At 39.2% G+C, this 18,893-nt stretch overlaps 1 long non-coding RNA gene across 2 annotated transcripts in view; it reads right to left on the reverse strand.

Annotated features, from left to right (window-relative positions):
* Window positions 1–12,917: 12,917 nt before the first annotated feature.
* Window positions 12,918–18,893, reverse strand: part of LOC111091706 — an 86,127-nt gene continuing 80,151 nt past the window's right edge. For both annotated transcript variants that reach the window (XR_005376559.1, XR_005376560.1), the window contains exon 4: window positions 12,918–17,006. This is a non-coding gene — a long non-coding RNA (uncharacterized LOC111091706). The remainder of the gene's footprint in view (window positions 17,007–18,893) is intronic.

The raw sequence follows: 18,893 nt of genomic DNA on the forward strand, positions 1-18,893 counted from the left end.
ACAGAAATTATATGGTTCTTAAAAGTAGTGCTCACACTCAATCTGATGCCATGCATTAGAAAATTCATCCTGAATACCCAGTGTCTCAAGTGAGCCCATGTGGCATCCAATCTGGAGGAATTTGTTTGTTTGTTTTAGGTCTGACTTTAACACTGGGTTATGTTTCATCATTAGAATCAGCTATTGTAACCAGTTGGCATATGACTGGCCCTGATTGGCTTTGCCTGGTTTAGTTTAATAAAGGCATTTGATTCCAGTGTTGGCAATGCTGATGGAATTGGATAGAAGGGGGGGGTGGGGGTGGGGGAAGCTCAATAAAATCAAACTTTGCCAAAAAGGTGAAGTACAACTGTTAATTTAAAACATCTGGGGATACCTGGGTGGTTCAGCGGTTTAGCGCCTGCCTTCCCCCCAGGGTGTGATCCTGGGGTCTTGGGATTGAGTCCCACGTCGGGCTCCCTGCATAGAGCCTGCTTCTCCCTCTGCCTGTGTCTCTGCCTCACTCTCTCTCTCTATCTCTCTCTCTCTCAATCTCTCTCTCTCTGAGTCTCATGAATAAATAAATGAAATCTTTAAAAAAAAATCTTTGGTGATGTTGTCATCGCTTTACACCATGTGTTATTGTAACCAAAGACCAAACAGACATCATACCAAAAAACTGACAATCAGAAAATTTGCCTGCAGCAGTTTTTATTCCAAATATAAAAGACATGATTCTGAACAATGCTTTTGAAATGCAACTCCTTTAAACCCAAATCCTAGCTCAGAAAACAAATGCTTTCAACACAGTACAACAAAATTAAAACTTTGGTATTTAGAAAATATTGCAGAGCCTTATCACTTCTTAATTACTCCACCGGCACCTAAAGTCTTCTTGAATGAGCAGGCCAAGTATTCCATGTTGGCTGATTAATTCAGGCATCTCCTTTAAAAACAAAGTTTAGACCCAGCAATTGCCCTGCTGGGGATTTACCCCAAAGATTCAAATGCAGTGAAACGCTGGAACACCTGCACCCCAATGTTTCTAGCAGCAATGTCCACAATAGCCAAACTGTGGAAGGAGCCTTGGTGTCCACTGGAAGATGAATGGATAAAGAAGCTGTGGTCTATGTATACAGTGGAATATTACTCAGCCATTAGAAACGACAAATACCCACCATTTGCTCTGACGTGGATGGAACTGGAGAGTATTATGCTGAGTGAAATAAGTCAATCAGAGGAGGACAAACATTATATGGTCTCATTCATTTGAGAAATATAAAAATTAGTGAAAGGGAATAAAGAGAAAGGAGAGAAAATGAGTGAAAATATCAGTGAGGGTGAAAAAACATAAGAGACACCTAACTCTGGGAAATGAACAAGGGGCAATGGAATGGGAGGTGGGTGGGGGTTGGGGTGACTGGGTGATGGGCACTGAGGGGGGCACTTGGAGGGATGAGCACTGGGTGTTATGCTATATGTTGGCAAATTGAACTCCAATAAAAAAAAAAAAAAAAACAACTATATAGAGAGAGCAAAATTAAAAAAAAAAAAAAAAAAAAGGGTAGAAAGTAATTTCTGACCCTGAGGGATGGAGGTCTGCCCTATGTTTGATAGCTTTTCAGTTCTCAAGAAGTCTAACCTTATGTTACTTTCTGTATTTGAGTCCTGGGAAGCTTCTCCAGGTTTTTGAAATAAACATCTTTTTCTCTTTAACAAAAATAAAGTTAAAAAAAGAGCTACCCTAAAAAAATTTTTAAAAAATAAAAACAAAGTTTATAGGGGTGACTGGATGGCTCAGGCAGGTAAGCTTCTGACTCAGTTTTGGCTCAGGTCATGATCTCAGGGTCTTGTGATGGGACTGCGTGCTCAGTGAAGAGTGGGGCTGAGATTCTCTCTCTTTCTCTGCCCCTCTTGCTCATATGCTCTCTGTCTCCCCTTCTCTTTAATTAATTACTTAATTAATTAATTAAAACAAAGTGTATAAAGTCCTCATTGTCCAGAATTTCCAAACCAAGGACCCCGTTTTGTCTGAATTTTGCAAAAAAATTCATTTGAAAATAGTAATAATAGATTTAATTATTTAAAATTCTAATTATTTAATTATATAATATATTTAATTAATATATTTAATTCCTGGAATCATTGGATACAGACCTCACAACTCCTTTGCAATCAAGAAGTTGATTTTGTAGCCATTCTCGTCCAATACACAGACCTCACAAACTCAGCCCATCTTGTAGAGTGAGTGCTTTAACCACACTTTGATGCCCGTGAGATGCACGTGGGGATCTTTTCACATATTGGTTCTGACACAGTAGGTCCGGGTGGGGCCAGAGCCTGCATTTCTAACAAGCTCTAGTGAAGCCAATGCTGCTAGTTCCAGGATCACTATTTGAGCAGCAAGATCCTGGAATACTCACGGTCTTTCCCTCCAGACTCACTTTTCATACTGCACTCCATCTTTCAGACAGCAGGACTCGTCCCCATCAGCATCACTCCCTGCTTTTCTTATTCTGCTACCACACACATCATCCTCCCCTACCTGTGCATTACAGAAAACCCTATTTGTTGCAAATTCCTGTGTGTTCAACCTCAGAAACATTTGGATTTGTGCCCTCCTCATCACATATATTGCCTCTTTCTCTCTCTTTTTTAAAGATTTATTTATTTGAGAAAAACAGAGAGAGGGAGGGAGGGAGGGAGGGAGGGAGAGAAAGAGATTGAAAACACCCATGCTGGATGGAGGGAGAGAGGAAGGGAGAGAGGGAGAGAAGATTCCCTACTCAGTCAGTGTGGAGCCTGACATGGGGCTCAATCTCATGACCCTGAGATCATGACCTGAGCTGAAATCAACTTTGGACACTCAACCGACTAAGCCACCCAGGTGCCCTTACATTGCCACTCTCTTATAGGTGACATCATAGTACCCAAACTATTCTACTATATGTCTTTTTTTTCTCACCACTTTCTTCCTCTTCAATGCTCCCCACCGACCACAACCAAGTGACTTCCTGGAGCCCACATTCCCAGTACAGTATCACGTTACTCCAATACCTTTCTCTCAATCTAGATCTTTCTCTCTGTTTCACAAGTGACAAACTCTTACCTTTCCTTCAGGGTCACCCCACAGTTGCTGCATCTTTCAAAGCTGTTCATCTTCCATTAGTGACAGAAAGAGTATTGTCTCCCTAGGCTCTTATAACATTTATTAGTAGCTCTTTCATGGAACTGGTAACATCTTATAATAATGACTTATTGCATATTTGTCAACCTTCTAGAATTTAAAATGTTGAAATACTGGGACTGTGTCTTTCTTATTTTATTCTCAAAATTTAGCATGCTGTTTGCCATTGAGTAGGCTCACAATAAATATTGGTTGAATGGGAGACTTTTAAAAAATTTAAATGACCTAGTTGATTTAAAAGAAAAGTGCTCTCCAATTGTAAAATATTTAAAAAGAATATTGAGTATAATTCATCTACATCCATGGTTCAAACAGCTGATTCTGTAATTTGAGGATAAATAGCTAGTATTTATTAAACACAAACAATTTGAGACAAGGATAGTTGGAAATATGAAATTTTAATTTCCCAAAAGTACAGCCTTGAATATTTCATTTCATACTTCAGATTTCCAAAATCAAATTAATTTGAGTCCTTATTATTAGTGATTTCTATAAAACAAGTTTACTTGACGTAAGGGATGACTCTATAAAAGGCTGATACATGTATCCATACTACACAATGAATTACTTTCATTACATACTTTTTATTATGTGCCTACCTTTTTTCAAACACCAGGCTGGTGCTAGAAAGAACAAGACTGGTTATCTGCCCCTGACATCCTCATGGTATTGTGGGTGAGGCTTGATGGAACCCCAGTCTACTCAATCCTATAACAAGGTTACAGAAACGATTGACTCATGGCTTGTCTCAGGGGTGTCTGTTGAGCAAGAAGAGGGCTGTAAAAGTTTCTGGAAGGTGGCACTAATGAAAATAGGAAACCATTAGCCACAAAAACATACCAAACTATGTCCATAGCATGAGCAATTTCATTACAATAGTGGTTTACACTCTACGCAGTATTCTCATGTATTCACTTGCTCATTTGATTCTCCAGTAATTCTGGAAAAGAGGTGGAAAAATGTTATTTCACAATTGATCAGAGACATGGATAATTAAAAGGTCATGTCCAAGGTCATACAGGTAAAAGCAGAACCAAGAACCAACCTCATTTGTTCATCGGTCGGCATACTTGGCGTCTACCATGGCCCCCTGGTCTATTCCATGTGATGACTGAGACTTTTCAAGGTGAATCTAGGAGTACCATCACTGAAGCACTCACCAGCAATCTGAATGTATCAAAGCATTGCAGTTTGCCTTGGGGGAAGCTGTGTCGTCTTAGAACCATGTTGTCTAGCTATCGTGAAACTCTATTTGTTTCATTTTGTTTTGGATTTTGCCTTCCCATTTGGTTATATCTCAGTCAATGAGAGGAAATAAAGGGTCTGTGATAAGGACTTACATGGAAATGTTATGTAAGTTAGGTAGAGAAGGAAGAGAATGGAATAGGAACAGGGACATGGACCAAAGTGGAAATGGAAAAATTGTCAAAATCTTCAGTAAGTGGCATTAATGACAAATGCTCTGTGTTGGCATTTGTCCTAAACAAACAAACAAACAAACAGGTTCAGTCATCTCAATACAGATCCATAGTCTGAAATTCCTTTTTAGGCAAAAGATCTCTGAAATAATGAAGTTAATAAAACAAAACGGTGTCAGGCACCATCTCAACATATGACGAGCACAGTTGGTGCAGGTAGCAATTCAGAATAAAATCAATGGGTTAAAATTTTGAAAGACATCCGGAATCTGAACCATACATTTCTTTCAAAGTATTCTTCATCTTTCAAATTATTCTTCATCTGTATTTGGATTTGTTTTCAAATTACTGCCTCAAAACAGCTCTCTGGAAGCACAGGAAAAATATGTGAAATGCTAAAGTCCACAGCTATTATTCTGGCCTGTTTGATCACTTGACCATCTAAATACTATATTTTGATTGTAAAAGTAGCCTCGAGAGATGTCAGACTGAAGGCAGGTAATTTTCTTTAAAGGAAACAAGTAGCACAAACAGAACATTGATGGGGCAGAAACTTGTGCCGTCAGAGTCCATATGCTTGTATTTTTAGAACAGGATACAGTGAAACAGAAGGAAAGGGATCTAGATAAATAAATGAGACACCGTTTGTGACAAGCAAAAGCTTTTTTTTTACCTATTGAACAAACACGAAGACTCCACTAGTCTTTGGCAGGAACTTCACAGGACAAAGCCAAGACAGAGTCATGCTATTTATGTAGTGATCCAATCCTTTTCCTGAATGTCTTTCTACATAAAAGGCAGACCATTAACAATAGAATATTAAGCAATTTAAGCATAATCGCTTGCCCATGTGGAGAAGCTGCTGCTGAAATGTATCTCAACAATTATTGATGGGTCTCTTCAGCTCTTTATCTGACAGAGGGAAGCAGAGCTGAGACCGCAAAGACATTTTTTTTCCATCTCCAATGATCCATGATAGATATAAACAAGATGATGATGCTCTGAACCTATTTAATTGACCGGACTGTAATAAACTGCAGCTGGATCTTTTCCCTTTATGGTGTTCTAAAGTCACTCACACTTCAGACGTTAGGAAGTCATCGTGTTGAAAAAGGCTTATCTCTGAGTCCGAGAGTGGTAGACAGCTGGAGCTGCGAGGGGCTTCTTACATTCTTTTCCTTTCCCAGAAAGCCAGGTTTGGGCTTGGCTGTCGGCCCATAAAAACCTTCCAAACAGCTATCCAAGAACAAAATGGGATTTCAAAGTCTACATAACAGAAGATGTAAAAGCTTCCTTTATTTATTTTTTAAATGTGTAAGTAGCAACTGCGTATAAACGTTTCATGGATATGGTTTGAAATGAATGATAAAAGGAACCCCCCCCCAAAAAAAATCCCATTGTTGGCAACTAATAAGGTGTTTGTGAATAAACAGTAAACTAGATCACTGATACCTGTTTTTTTTTTTTCTCAGCAAAAAAACACGACCCACATCTCGTTATTGCTTATAATTTTCTTGCCTTTGAAAATACGAACATAAATATGTCTACATAGCAAAGCATGTCTTAGGGTTGTGTCTACCCGAGGCAATGACGCTGAGCTGGGAACCATGAGATTCAGTTCAGTTTAGCCAGAAGCTCACTGCCTGTCTGCACAGATGCCAAACAGCACAAATTGGGACTTGCACGGAGACATTCATCACGAACAGGAACATGCCCGAGCACAGCTTTATCTAATCTGGCACAGTCAGCAGCTCCCAGGAAACAGCAGTAACACAGGCAGGCGGATCCACCAGCAAGGGCTTCCCTCTGAGCCAGCTCGTCAGCTGTTCACCAGGGGAAGACGCGGGGCTCAAGGTGTGCACGAGTCTTGAAACCACTCAAACAGTGGCTGGTTATCGGGGACGACAGTGTCCAAATAGAGTGCCATGGTTTAAATACCAAGGATCTTAGGCACACTCAAACACACACACAGTTACCCGGTTAGCAACATCATCTCCAAATAATGATGGACTGCAATGGCATTTTGTCCGCTACATTCCAGCTGCTGAGTGAAGCATTTTAATTTACGGCCATGTGCTCTCAGGGTATCATCAAAACTATGGAGCTATGAGACCCCAGGTAGTAGCCACTGGCCACCAGTAGCCAGCAGCATTACAAATGAGGCCAGTCCAAATTCAGATGTACCACACTTGTAAAATATGTGTGGGATTTAGAGGAGGTGAATTTAGAATATCTAGGGATCCCTGGGTGGCTCAGCGGTTGAGAGCCTGTCTTTGGCTCAAGGCATGATCCTGGAGTCCCCGGATTGAGTCCCACATCGGGCTCCCTGCATGGAGCCTGCTTCTCCTTCTGCCTGTGTCTCTGCCTCTCTCTCTCTCTCTGTGTCTCTCATGAATAAATAAATAAAATCTTTTTAAAAGAAATGTCTAATTAATAGTTGTATATTGATTGCATATGAAAATTCTATTTTGGATGCACTGGGTCATGCAAAATATGTTATTGGAAATAACTTCACCAGTGTATGTCTTTTAAATGTGGCTACTAGAAAAAAATAAATCACATATGTGGCTTGTATCCGTGGTTCAGCCAGCTTATGATTCTATTGGACAGTTTTACTATAGAATGACCAATTTTCAAGCCTAAAAATGCCAATTGTATTCATTTTCCCAGCCATGTTGGATATAATTTAATTTTTCAGCTGCATCATTAATTATGTCAGTATTTTGCACAATCTCAAAATAAATTCTTAGGCTGCTGAACTATGGATTAATCGGTTTGTTTATTAGATGAGGTATATAACTTTTGCATGCAATTAACATTCTCTGAGGAAAATGTATGAAGGTCCATGGACATATATAATTAAACAAATCCATGTATTCATTAAAACAAACAAACAAACACACAAACAAACATGTACTGCACGCTCACTTTGCAGGAGGTAGTGTGCTCTCTTCTGGAGAGGGATAAAGGCATAAAATAAATACCCTGCCTCCAAAGAATTCTCTATCTTGGGGAAGGGACAATCTTTCACACAGGTAAAATGACAAGAAAATTGAAGTGAAGGCAGAGATGAGGACACAATGTGTATAGAGACACCTCGCTGTTCTGTGAAATTGTCCTCCTGGACACCCAGCACTTGCACATATGTGCCTTCCATATTCCCAGTGTACAGATGAGAAGGTGGATGATGGAGGGCTGAAGTTATTTGTGCATAGATAGTGGGGAGCCAGGATGAAAACCACACTGAGCTGACCCTGAATCCCATCACTGGGCCTCTCCACCACAGAAAGGCTGGTGACAAGAGACATGCAGAGGGACACTTTGCACAGAGGAAGTGCCATTTCTAAGAAACTCAACTAAAAAGTTCCAGGTGTCTAGGAGAGGGGAACAATTCTGTCTGCTAATCCTAAAGTCTCCTGAAATAAAGTGAAGGTCCAAAAATCTATTGCATTCTTTGTAATGCCACAATTTTCAAACTTTTAAGATTCTCTGTCATGCTGGGGTATACACGCCCTAACGTTTAGCTCTGCCAAAACCCCACGAGGCAGCTCTATTACCCCTGCACTCATGCTTATGAGCTGTCACTCACCAGGGATGAAGTCCTGGAGGCCAATATAAGTCTCTCCTCCCAGTGCTCAAGCAGCAAAAGTCCTCAACCTGGGATCCTCTAATACAAGATCAACAAACTTTTTCTGCAAAGGGCCAGATAGTAAATATTTTCAGCTTTGGGGGATATTCGGTTTATGCCACATGTACCCAGTTCTCTTGCTGTAACATGAAAGCAGCCATAGAAATACAGAAACGAATGAGCATGGTTGTACGTATTTCGATATATTTTATTAATGGACAAGATTTCAATTTTGTTTGATTTTCCTATATCACAAAATATTACTCTTCTTTTGAGTTTTTTTTTTTTTTTTTTTTTTTCCCCAAGGATGTAGGAACCCTTTTCATCATGGCTTTTCTGTGACAGTTGTCTTCTGCAGGGAAACTTCACCTCCCTCTCCTTGTTTTTTTGTGAGGTCATTTTTGAGAATTTTCATCTTTCCTCTTAAATGCAGAAGCATTCAAGGATAACCTATGAGCACATACTAGTAGGTTAATACTCCTCTTAAATGTGGCAGCAAGAAGTTATTAAAATCCCAAAATGATCTTCCAGGGCTAGCCACAGTGGAATATGGTGTTTCATTAACAGTCCAAAGTTGTGTTTGCACTCTTCACTGAACCATGTTTAGAAATGCTCAATGAAGAGTTCTAAACTTACAAAACTGTTATTTTCCTTCTTCTCTTCATGCTAGTTAGTATTCCTTAGCTCCTGGGAGGAGGAAAAGCATGTCCATGTATCCCATTTCCATATGCACACTGCCTGCCAGGCTCCCAGCATGTCTTACACTTCCCTCATAAATACAAGTAAAATTATTCTAAAAGCCATTTTATTTAATGCTTGCAACAAACCTGGGAGGTAGCTCTTACTACTTCCTATTTAGAGATGAGGACTCTGAGGCTGGTAGGGCCCTGGGCAACCCCTCTCCTTGTGCTGTCTCTGTGCTCCTTTCCCTACCTCTGTACCACAGCCAACAAATCCAGTACTCAGCTCCAAACTCTCCCCAGGACCAGCAGGCTGCTCTAACTCCTGCCTTTGTGGGACTAACTTACAAGCCAGGAAGAGGCATGACAACAACCAGTTGCATTGTGAAGCAGAATGTGCCCTCAAAGAGAGTAAAGAGGGTCTGCAGTGGGGGCAGGGAGGGCAAGAAAAAATGAGCAGTGAGAAGGGGGGAACATAAAGGAGGCAGGAGATTGAGAACTTGTTTTGTCTTCTTGACTTTTCATGCTTACTACTCCTCCAGGCCCTAATCAAGTGTTTTGGTATTTTTATAGGAAGGAACTTCAACAGTCAATGGGTTTGTTTCAAGGTTATTAAAGCCTGAAGGTTTAAACCAGAAAATAATACACTTCAGAGCATGTCAGCCTACATTTAGGACAAAAGTGTTGCTTCCCAGTACTGAGTCTGGAATGTCAGAGATTCATGGTTCTGGACATTGGCATTTTAAAAATCACTTTAATTTTATTAAATTTTATTTTATTTAGATGGAAGAAATATTTCCAATACAGACAAAGGAGTTTACATTGTAAATCCAGGAAGCTTTGATGGTTAATAACAGTTGATTGCTCTGGTATATTATCATTTGTGAAAAAGTTAACTGTGATAATGTTACCGTGTCTTGCCAACCTGTCATTAGTCAGGGGGTTAGGAGAAATACTTTTAGCCCAATTATCATTCCAGCTGCTTGTCAATGTCAGTTGTATTAGCACAGCTGAGACTTAGCATTAAACCTGAGCTACAATCAAATGATTATTTTGTCTTTTTTATATCAGGTAATTGTTCCCCCTACATAGAGTGATATGTGAATTCTGTTCTTTGATTAGAAAAAATATAAAGTCCTAATTAACATTAATATATATAAAGGAAGCATTGTTTCTCACTTTGAAATTAATCAGATACGTCAATATTTATAAGAATTGTTTATATTAACAGAGAAAATAAGGAAGCATTCAAGGATAATCCAAAATGACTTATCCAAATGAACAATCTGAAAGAGAATTTATATCTTATTGTCTGACTGCAAAATTACAAAAGCTCAAAACTGGCATTTCCATGCATTGAAGGAAACTTGCAAAGATTAAAATTACCAGACCTACTTGGTTTCAATTCTATCATGGCGATTTTGATTTCTATTAATATTACCATTGTAATAGTGACGCAGCATCTTCCTTCTTACATTTGACATGGATATTTGAAAGTATGAGAATCCATTTCAAAAATTTTGAAGCCATACTGTGAAGTGTTGACTCAGACTTGTAGTACCAACAGACTGGCCAACCCATGGCTAAAATGTTCAAATCTCTGAAAGAAGCCAGGGCCACAAGATATGTAGACCAAAGCAGATTTCCAAGTACAGAATTTAAGCTTGGACACCTTCATTCCCAGTATGCCTCCTGCCAAATTGTAGCCTCCTATGTCCCCAGTGTGGGAGTATATGTTCCCCAGAGTGCAGAGAGGCATTGGAGTGAGGAAACAAAATGCCAGAACATCTATTCATGTTTTTAATCTATAAAAGAAAAAATAAGCTTTTATCTAGAGTATGGATTGACTCATTATTCTTGCTCTATCCATGTTTGCTAGTCACAGTTTCAGTGATCATAAGATCTAGTATTAATAAATCAACTCTCAGAAATTAGACAACGCCTTAATAATTCCTTCCCCTTAATTAAAACAACAGCAACAACAACAACAAAAACCCTGCAGCCTCCAGATCAAAAATGATGATAGAAAAGCAAACACATGTGAACAATAAGAAATAGTGAAGCAGATAGCAAAGTTGACACTTGCTTATTTTGGATAGAAGTCGCGTGCTTCATATGCTCCTTAGAAAGACTGGTAACTTTTTAGTAATGTTTGCCTTTTAAAAACTTGCCAAGGGGATATAGACTTTTGAAAAGTTTATGATATTTGTTTGATATATGCTTGGAAATGCAACCAACTACGTGATTCTTTTGCTGGAAACGAAGTGTCACATAAAATTTCAATTTCTGTGCACTTAAAAGCATTGCATATAAGGGTGCCTGGGTGGTTCAATGGGTTGAGTGTCTGGCTCAGATCATGATCTAAGGGTTCTGGAATCGAACCCTATGGGGCTCAGTGCTCAGCGGGGAGTCTACTTGAGATTCTCTCTCTCCCTCTCCCCTTCCCCCACTTGCACTCACACACACACACACACTCTCTAAGATAAACAAATCTTTAAAAAAAAAAGTCGAATATAGAATTTTTTACTAGCCTATTAAAATAAATCTTCCAAATGATGAGTTTCACTGAAATCTGAATTTGTTGAAAATAAAAAAGTACAAATTGCAGTATCTTCCAATGAGTTTGAAGAATAACTGATTAATATCAGCAAAGATAGCAATTGGCCCTCCTCATATCAGCAAAACCTTGATGTTAGATGAAGCAGTTCTCACTCTTTCCTTATTGCTCTGCCTCTCTGTGTGATGTCTGCCCACATCATCTCTGGTGCCAGATGAGAGAAATGTCAGGTGAGTGGAAGGATTTACATACTGATCTGTCCAACTCATATTCTTGACCAAATCATTCCTGCTTTATAAAAAAATCTCCTTGTAGTGAGGCAAATGACCTGTCATTTAAATTTGAAAGGCATGTTTATAATACAAGGCAAATAAGTGCATGTACTGTATTATTAGGGTTAACATTAAGATGAACATCCACTTGCAATACTGAGTATTAAAGAAGTGAATACAGGGACATTTCACTAAGGAAGTAGCTTCCAAGAGACCAAAAAGCAAGTGTTATTAGGACTGGTGCCAACACTGCATCCTGAGCAAGGTAGTAGAGTTTTGACATTGTCTATCACCCTACGTATCTGATCTAAATGTATATCTAAAATCCTAAGGACACTTTATATTCATGTATACAATAGAGTAATGAGTGCTTGGAAATGAGGTTAAAGCAAAAGAAAACTGAAGAGAAAATACAACTTAAATTCAGGATTGCCTCATAGGAAACAAACTGAGGGTTGCTGGAGGGAAGGGGTCAGGTGAATGGGGTAATTGGGTGATGGCCATTAGAGAAGGCCCATGATGTAATGAGCACTGGGTGTTATATAAGACTGATGATTCACTGAATTGTACCTCTGAAACTAATAACACATTGTATCATTATTGAATTTTTTTAAAAGATTTTATTTATTTATTTATTCATGAGACACACACACACACACACACACACACACACACACACACACACAGAGAGGCAGAAACACAGGCAGGGAGAAGCAGGCTCCATGCAGGGAGCCTGACGTGGGACTCGATCCCAGGACTCCAGGATCACACCCTGGGATAAAGGCAGCGTTAAACCGCTGAGCCACCTGGGCTGCCCTATTTATTGAATTTAAACAAAAAATAAAACAGGGAAAATCTTTTAAAAATAAAATAAAGATAGTAACCATTTTTCCTAAAAAAAAAAAAAAAAAAATTCAAGATTGCCATCATATGGAAATATGCTGAACTTCTAAGGTTACTGTCATCCACAGTGCTTTTAGCATGGTATCAGCAGCCAACATAGATGGTATAAGCTTTACTCATAACAGGTCAGTAAATAAAACCTTATATGCCACTGTCAAACATGTATTGCTTATATTAATATTCATTCATTAATTCCAAAATATTGGCAAAATGAATTTCAATTATTTTGCAATCCAATGTGCTTGTGAAATATGAATGCTGATAATATACAGCAAATGCAGAGGACTCTGTACATCTTTCTGAAGCTCTAATTGATTAAAATGCACAAAACCAATGTATAAAACACATTCCCATTTTGAAGACAGTTACATTATCTACACTCATAAATGAAGACTAAAGCCACATACATTCAGTAGTTTACAAAGAAGACAATTATTTCATCCTAGGACACAAAACATCTTTCATGAGATTTCCCTTTCAAATGTAATCATTTTTAAAAAGTATGACTCTCATTTCCAAAGGATATATGGTTTGGGGTGTTTCTAAAATGTATACTCATGGATAATTGACCTTTAAGTGAGTGCCTTAGTGCTTTAAATCAAAGCCCTTTGATGACACAATCTTCATTTGAGATGTTGACCTCTCTACTTTGGCTGAGAACTGCAAGAGGGAAGGATCTGATGTACACAATTATTTTTCCCCAAACCATACCCCAGCAGTCCCCTTTGCCCGTGTTTACACAGCAAATGATCCACAGTTGAAGACATTGTCCATCTGGCAGCACCAGCACCTTCTGCCCGGTCCCATCTTGTCCATCCTTGCATCTCTAGCCCTGAGCAAGTGCCTGACATTTTGGAGATGTCACAGAATAAATGTTTGTGAAATAAATGAATGTATTAATGAAAAACTGTAAAAACCATAACTTGTTCTAGGTAGGTCCATCAGTATCAGACTTGAAGAGTATCCTTTATTGAGAATGGGGATGGTGTGAGGGGTTTTTGTTCCAATGCGGTGTTGAATATGAGCTGGGCAGTAAGGCAGCTGGAATACACCTGTGAACCTATGATCAGCCTACAAAATAGTTTCTTCTTTATTAGCAGAAAGACAAAAAAAAATGAATTTGTTCTTCCTTTCGATACCTCACACACAAGTGTATATACATCTATATATTGTTATGCATCACTATTGTGTGTGCATGGGCACTTGTGGGAAGACACATGGATGTGCTACTTTCAAGAATGTTAATTTACTTGAAATTTAATATGTACTTCTAAAATTATTAAGGAATCCAAAATTTCAAACTATGCATAATTATGGGGCTGGTGGCTGGAAACAGCAGATAGGGCAGGGCATAAGGAAACCATAAGCTCCAGTTCCTAATGACTCCCAAGGACATCTTTAAGACAAGAATTTGGACATTTGGGATTGTCAACAAACAATGTTCATCTTTAAACCTCACAATACTTCCAGGTTCTCCAGCTACTTGATGGAACTTGTAAAAGTCTATCTCTGTTTCCCAGGTTCCTTTGACAAAACAAGATACATTTCAATATATGTAAATTCCAATGTATTATGTTATTTTTCTTCCTTTATTTTATTCTCCCTCCAGGCTTTATTATCTCAAGTTATTTTTAAAATAGGCATAGGCATAGAAAGGAGGGAATAAGGTCTACAAAAATCTCATCACACAGGATGTTATTCTCCCCAGTAGAGAGGGGGAAAGATAGGATTTTCAAAACTTCTAACTTCCGTACCTGACATTACTACCTGAGAGCCAGCTCTCCTAACAGCCAGAAAGAAAAAGACCCCTGAGACAGTCTTCTCCTTTTTACCTGTTTTGCTGCAGGAGAGGAGGGAATAAAGGGCTCAGTGATAGTGAATGATGGTGGACAGAGAAAAGACAGACCTTGAACCTGATAATACACAAAATATTTCCTTTGGGAATGAATTGTAAGATCTCTTACTGCAATAAGGAAGAAAAATAAGGCATGGGAAATAGGGAAACAGGTTTTCAGTATAGATCGGGAGGCTTTACATGGCTGGGGAAAAGCATAACTATTATTTCATCTGGAAGTCATAGACCAATGTTGTTAGCTACAGACTCAAAAATACCTAGTTTCTTACTCACTGAGGCATAATGGGGTTTACTAAAGAGCATCAGATGCCTCAAGACATCCCTGGAGGGGGGCGGGAAGTTGCACTTGGATGTCGTCACAGAAATTGAGCCTGCACTGATGCTCAGAGATGCCCTGGGGTGTGTTCTTGCAGAAAGGTCACCGTGCTGCTGGGAACGGTGCTGCAGAGAAAGCAGACACTCCAGTACAAGCTGGAATACACACACCCCATGCCCATGCACGTCCGCTGCTTCCTAACCTTCATGTCTACACTCAAACTCATTAGAAGCATCTATGCATAGAAACATAGCCAGATACATGCTTTAACTCTCTCTCACTGATGGTACATGGAGGCAAGCTAGAGGGTGTCGAGTGTACTTTGGATAAGCCAAGCACATGATATTTTTCCCTGTTCTAGGATCTTGATAAACCCCAATGAATAAGATGGAATACTGTTACTACCCATTTGATTAAGATCATCTTCAGGCATCAGAGTGTGGTGAACACGAACTACCCACAAGGAGACTTGGCTCCCAGCCTTGTTCTATCCTGAACTCTATGTGTTACTTAAGATAGGTCACTTGGGCAGCCCGGGTGGCTCAGTGATTTAGCATTGCCTTCAGCCCAGGGCCTGATCTTGGAGACCCAGGATTGAGTCCCACGTCAGGCTGCATGGAGCCTGCTTCTCCCTCTGCCCGTGTCTCTGCCAATCTCTCTCTCCCTGTCTGTGTCTCTCATAAGTAAATAAATAATCTTAAAAAAAAAAAAAAAGATAGGTCACTTACTTCGTTGTACTTTAATTTCCTCAGCAAAATTGATGGCTAAAAAATATGCCCAGTTTTGTTGGTCAAGGAAAAAGCGAGAAACAGAATTCGCTCAAGATAGCTCCAATGAAGATGTTGATAAGGGAACCACTTACAAAGGTGTGGCTTAAAGAGATTAAAAGCTGGTGAGACACCTGAGGCTATTTAAGCAGAAGGTTGTTACCAACCTTAGGGCTGAAAGGAAAAGCAAGGAGAATAGCGAGTGGAGATGGGATGGCATGTGGAGCCCTGGTTGGTGAGGGGGGATCAACCACCCCCAGAGGGTGGCTCTGGAGCCCAATCTCTCCCAATGTGCCTTGAACCTACTCCTACTGCTTCCTGAAGACCAAGTGGAAAGCCAGCAGCAAGACAACCTGGAGGAAAGAGAGCAGGCAGGGGAAAAACTGTAGATAAGGGAGTCGGGAGAAGACACGTGGAAAGTAACCAACACACCTACATGTTTCACAGAATTATGACGAAGACTCCAGAAGATCACATATACACACATATTTTAGAAAGCACGTGACATGTTGTTTTTAAAGTAGGGCAATATTTGTATTACGGGGAACTTCTCTTTTGGATATGTTGTTCTTTATTCTGCTCTTACCAAGGAATTTTTGATTCTTCTCATTAGTTCACAAGACATGAGGAGCCATTGGAATGAGTTCAAAGAAAGTAAATGGAGGAATAAGTTTGAGGAGGGTAAGTCGTCATGGAAGTAGGGGCCAGGGACAGTGTCTTGAGGGGAAAAGTTGTAAAACAAAGACTGTTGAGGCCAAATGGATAGGAGATGAAGGGATGTGGAATTCAGCCATGTGTCAGAAAAGATCATTGCAATAAATCCTCCTGCTTCTCACTTTAAAGTAAATATTATTCTCTGGCTTTAATGTAAATAATAGAGCAGTAATGGGATCGTAATGACAAGCACTACAATCAGTTCATCAACTTACACTCTTCCTCTGCTTCATACCAGGGACCTATTTCTTAATCGTGAAAAAAAAAAATATTTTTAAACCCATAGCATTTCTTCCTAGACTGAAAAATGGAGAATCAATCTCCTTCGTTTGGTAAATACAAATGTGACCAAATTAAAAATGAGTTACAGAAACATCTCCCTGACACTACAGATATCTGGAACAAACTCTTTCGGAGACAAAAGCCTGGCAGATGTGAGTGGTGGCAGAAATTGTAAAGGCTGGAATTCTGGCTTCGAGGAGGCACGGTGTCCCTTGACTGATTTTTCCTCTTCTCCATAATTGTATTCTTCTGCCGAAGGTGAGTTAAAAACAAAAATGAAACTTCCAAAACTCTATGAAAAGAAAACCCTGAAATCCAGGCGTGTTTGCTCATTCTTGGGTCACATGTCATCTGGGCATCTGCAGTTGGAAATGTTAGACTAGGAATCAGACAGGAATGAGACGCTCCATCATGATTTGGTAGCTTCTATTGGCAGCAGGGTCTGAAACTTAAATAGAATCCTTTGTTATTGTGGTGCTTCCATGAGAAATGAAAGCGTGAAACTAAGCTTTAAAAATCCTCTCTAAATCTGCCTTTTCAAGACTGTTACTTTGGGAGGTGAGATAACTCAGGGCATTGTCACAGGGGCCCTTTGGCAGTGCACAATGAGCCCACAAATCTCGGCAGATAATGACCAAAACACTGAAAGTGATTTCATGATGTCAAGAAGGCACCAACTGGATATTAACCGCCTCGCTAAACCTCAATACCACCAGGTATATTTACTAAGGAAAAGTGAGCAAGAGCCACACAAGGGAGATCCAGGCCAGCAGAGAACAAACCTAAGGTTAGAAGCCAGGTTTCTCCAAAAGTTACAAAATGGGGTACCCGTGGGTGGTAGTATTATTGTTTATTTGGGGAGATCTGTATTCGCTTAAAAAAAAATGAAAATCTCATGGCTACCAAGATACAGGTTGTACATTCTTCACTCCCTGCTGATTTGAAACTCTGCTTCTAGCCTCACATTCTGTCCTGTAGATTTGAAGTCAATTCCCCACCATGCTGCAACTCTGTTTCAGGTCAGCCTTATGAATGGACACCATTTACACCATTCATCTAGCTCCTTGCCTTTCTTGAGCAGAATGAAATATGAAGACTCATTGTATTACACTCTGAAGGTAAAAGCTGTGGCTAGATTGACGAAATAATTATGTAAATAATGGCAGATGTCTAAGGAAGACTAATGGCTGAAAAAGCTGAATAACATTAAAAAGTTAATATATTTAATGTTAACCTTTGTAGCTTTCAGTAATAATTCAAATCGAGGAAAATTGTTGTAGAAAGCATGGTAATATTAAAGCAAAGAGAAGAACGTCATGGTAATAAATGAATCCCTCAGTTTTCCGGGAAACTAGCAGGATATTATTTTACTTTAACACTAAAAGCCAAACACAAGGTTTTATTAATACTGAGTGCTAGTCTTTGGACTTACCTGGAAAGTGGAGACTTTTAATTTCTAATTATTTATTTTGATCAGCAACCTAAAACACCTCAGCATAAAGGCTTAAAAACAAAAATTGCTATGATATAAAAAAGAAATAAGAATTTAGAGATTGAAACACGAAAGACTTAATTGGATTTTTAAAGAACATATAATGGGAGCTTTATTAAACCTATCTAGTGATGAATATTATATAATTACACATAAATTATACCCCTCCCCAAAATATTCAGGACCAATAATAACACAAAGGCAGATGAGACTAAATAGGTGGTGAGATAACGGTTTTTGTGTTCATCTCAGACGGACAAAAGATGGTTTGGAGGAAGGCAAGAAGCAAAGAACTTCACTAAGGAAAATAATGGTCTCCAGAAAAACTCTGGGTTATTGGAACAATTAGACTAATATTGACATGGAGAAAGGGTTTGATTTCTCATTTGTTTCCTTCAGGTAAGACTGGAGATCATCTCACAGGGAAGAGAGAAAAAAGAAAAAAAGAAAAAAGAAAGAGAAAGGTGATTAGGAGGAGGTTGTTTTTATCCAGAAAGATCTAGAATATCAAAGATAAATATTTGAGAGTCTAAGAATGGGCCCCTAACTCTTCTGCTGCTGCTTCTCCTCTTTGCATTTGTATTCTCTGCCAAGGAAAGCTGACTTAAAAAGCATTGCTCACATTCTGAAAAGGAAATGTGTAGAGCTGCATTTTTGTCTCATCAGTAAGACAATAAAGACCAGTCACTGGACCAGCCTGTGTATAGCTAGAGTTCTCTTAAGCCCCTTAATGAGATTTTTTGGAATATCCATAAGTTGCCTATCAGTTGATTAAAATCAAGTTGCTGCCTGTGACCCAAATAGCCTAAAAATTTATCTCTTGTTTTCCATTTTAAATAATAA

Source organism: Canis lupus, chromosome 22 (genome assembly GCF_011100685.1).
Source record: "Canis lupus familiaris isolate Mischka breed German Shepherd chromosome 22, alternate assembly UU_Cfam_GSD_1.0, whole genome shotgun sequence".
NCBI classification, from domain to species: Eukaryota; Metazoa; Chordata; class Mammalia; order Carnivora; family Canidae; genus Canis; species Canis lupus.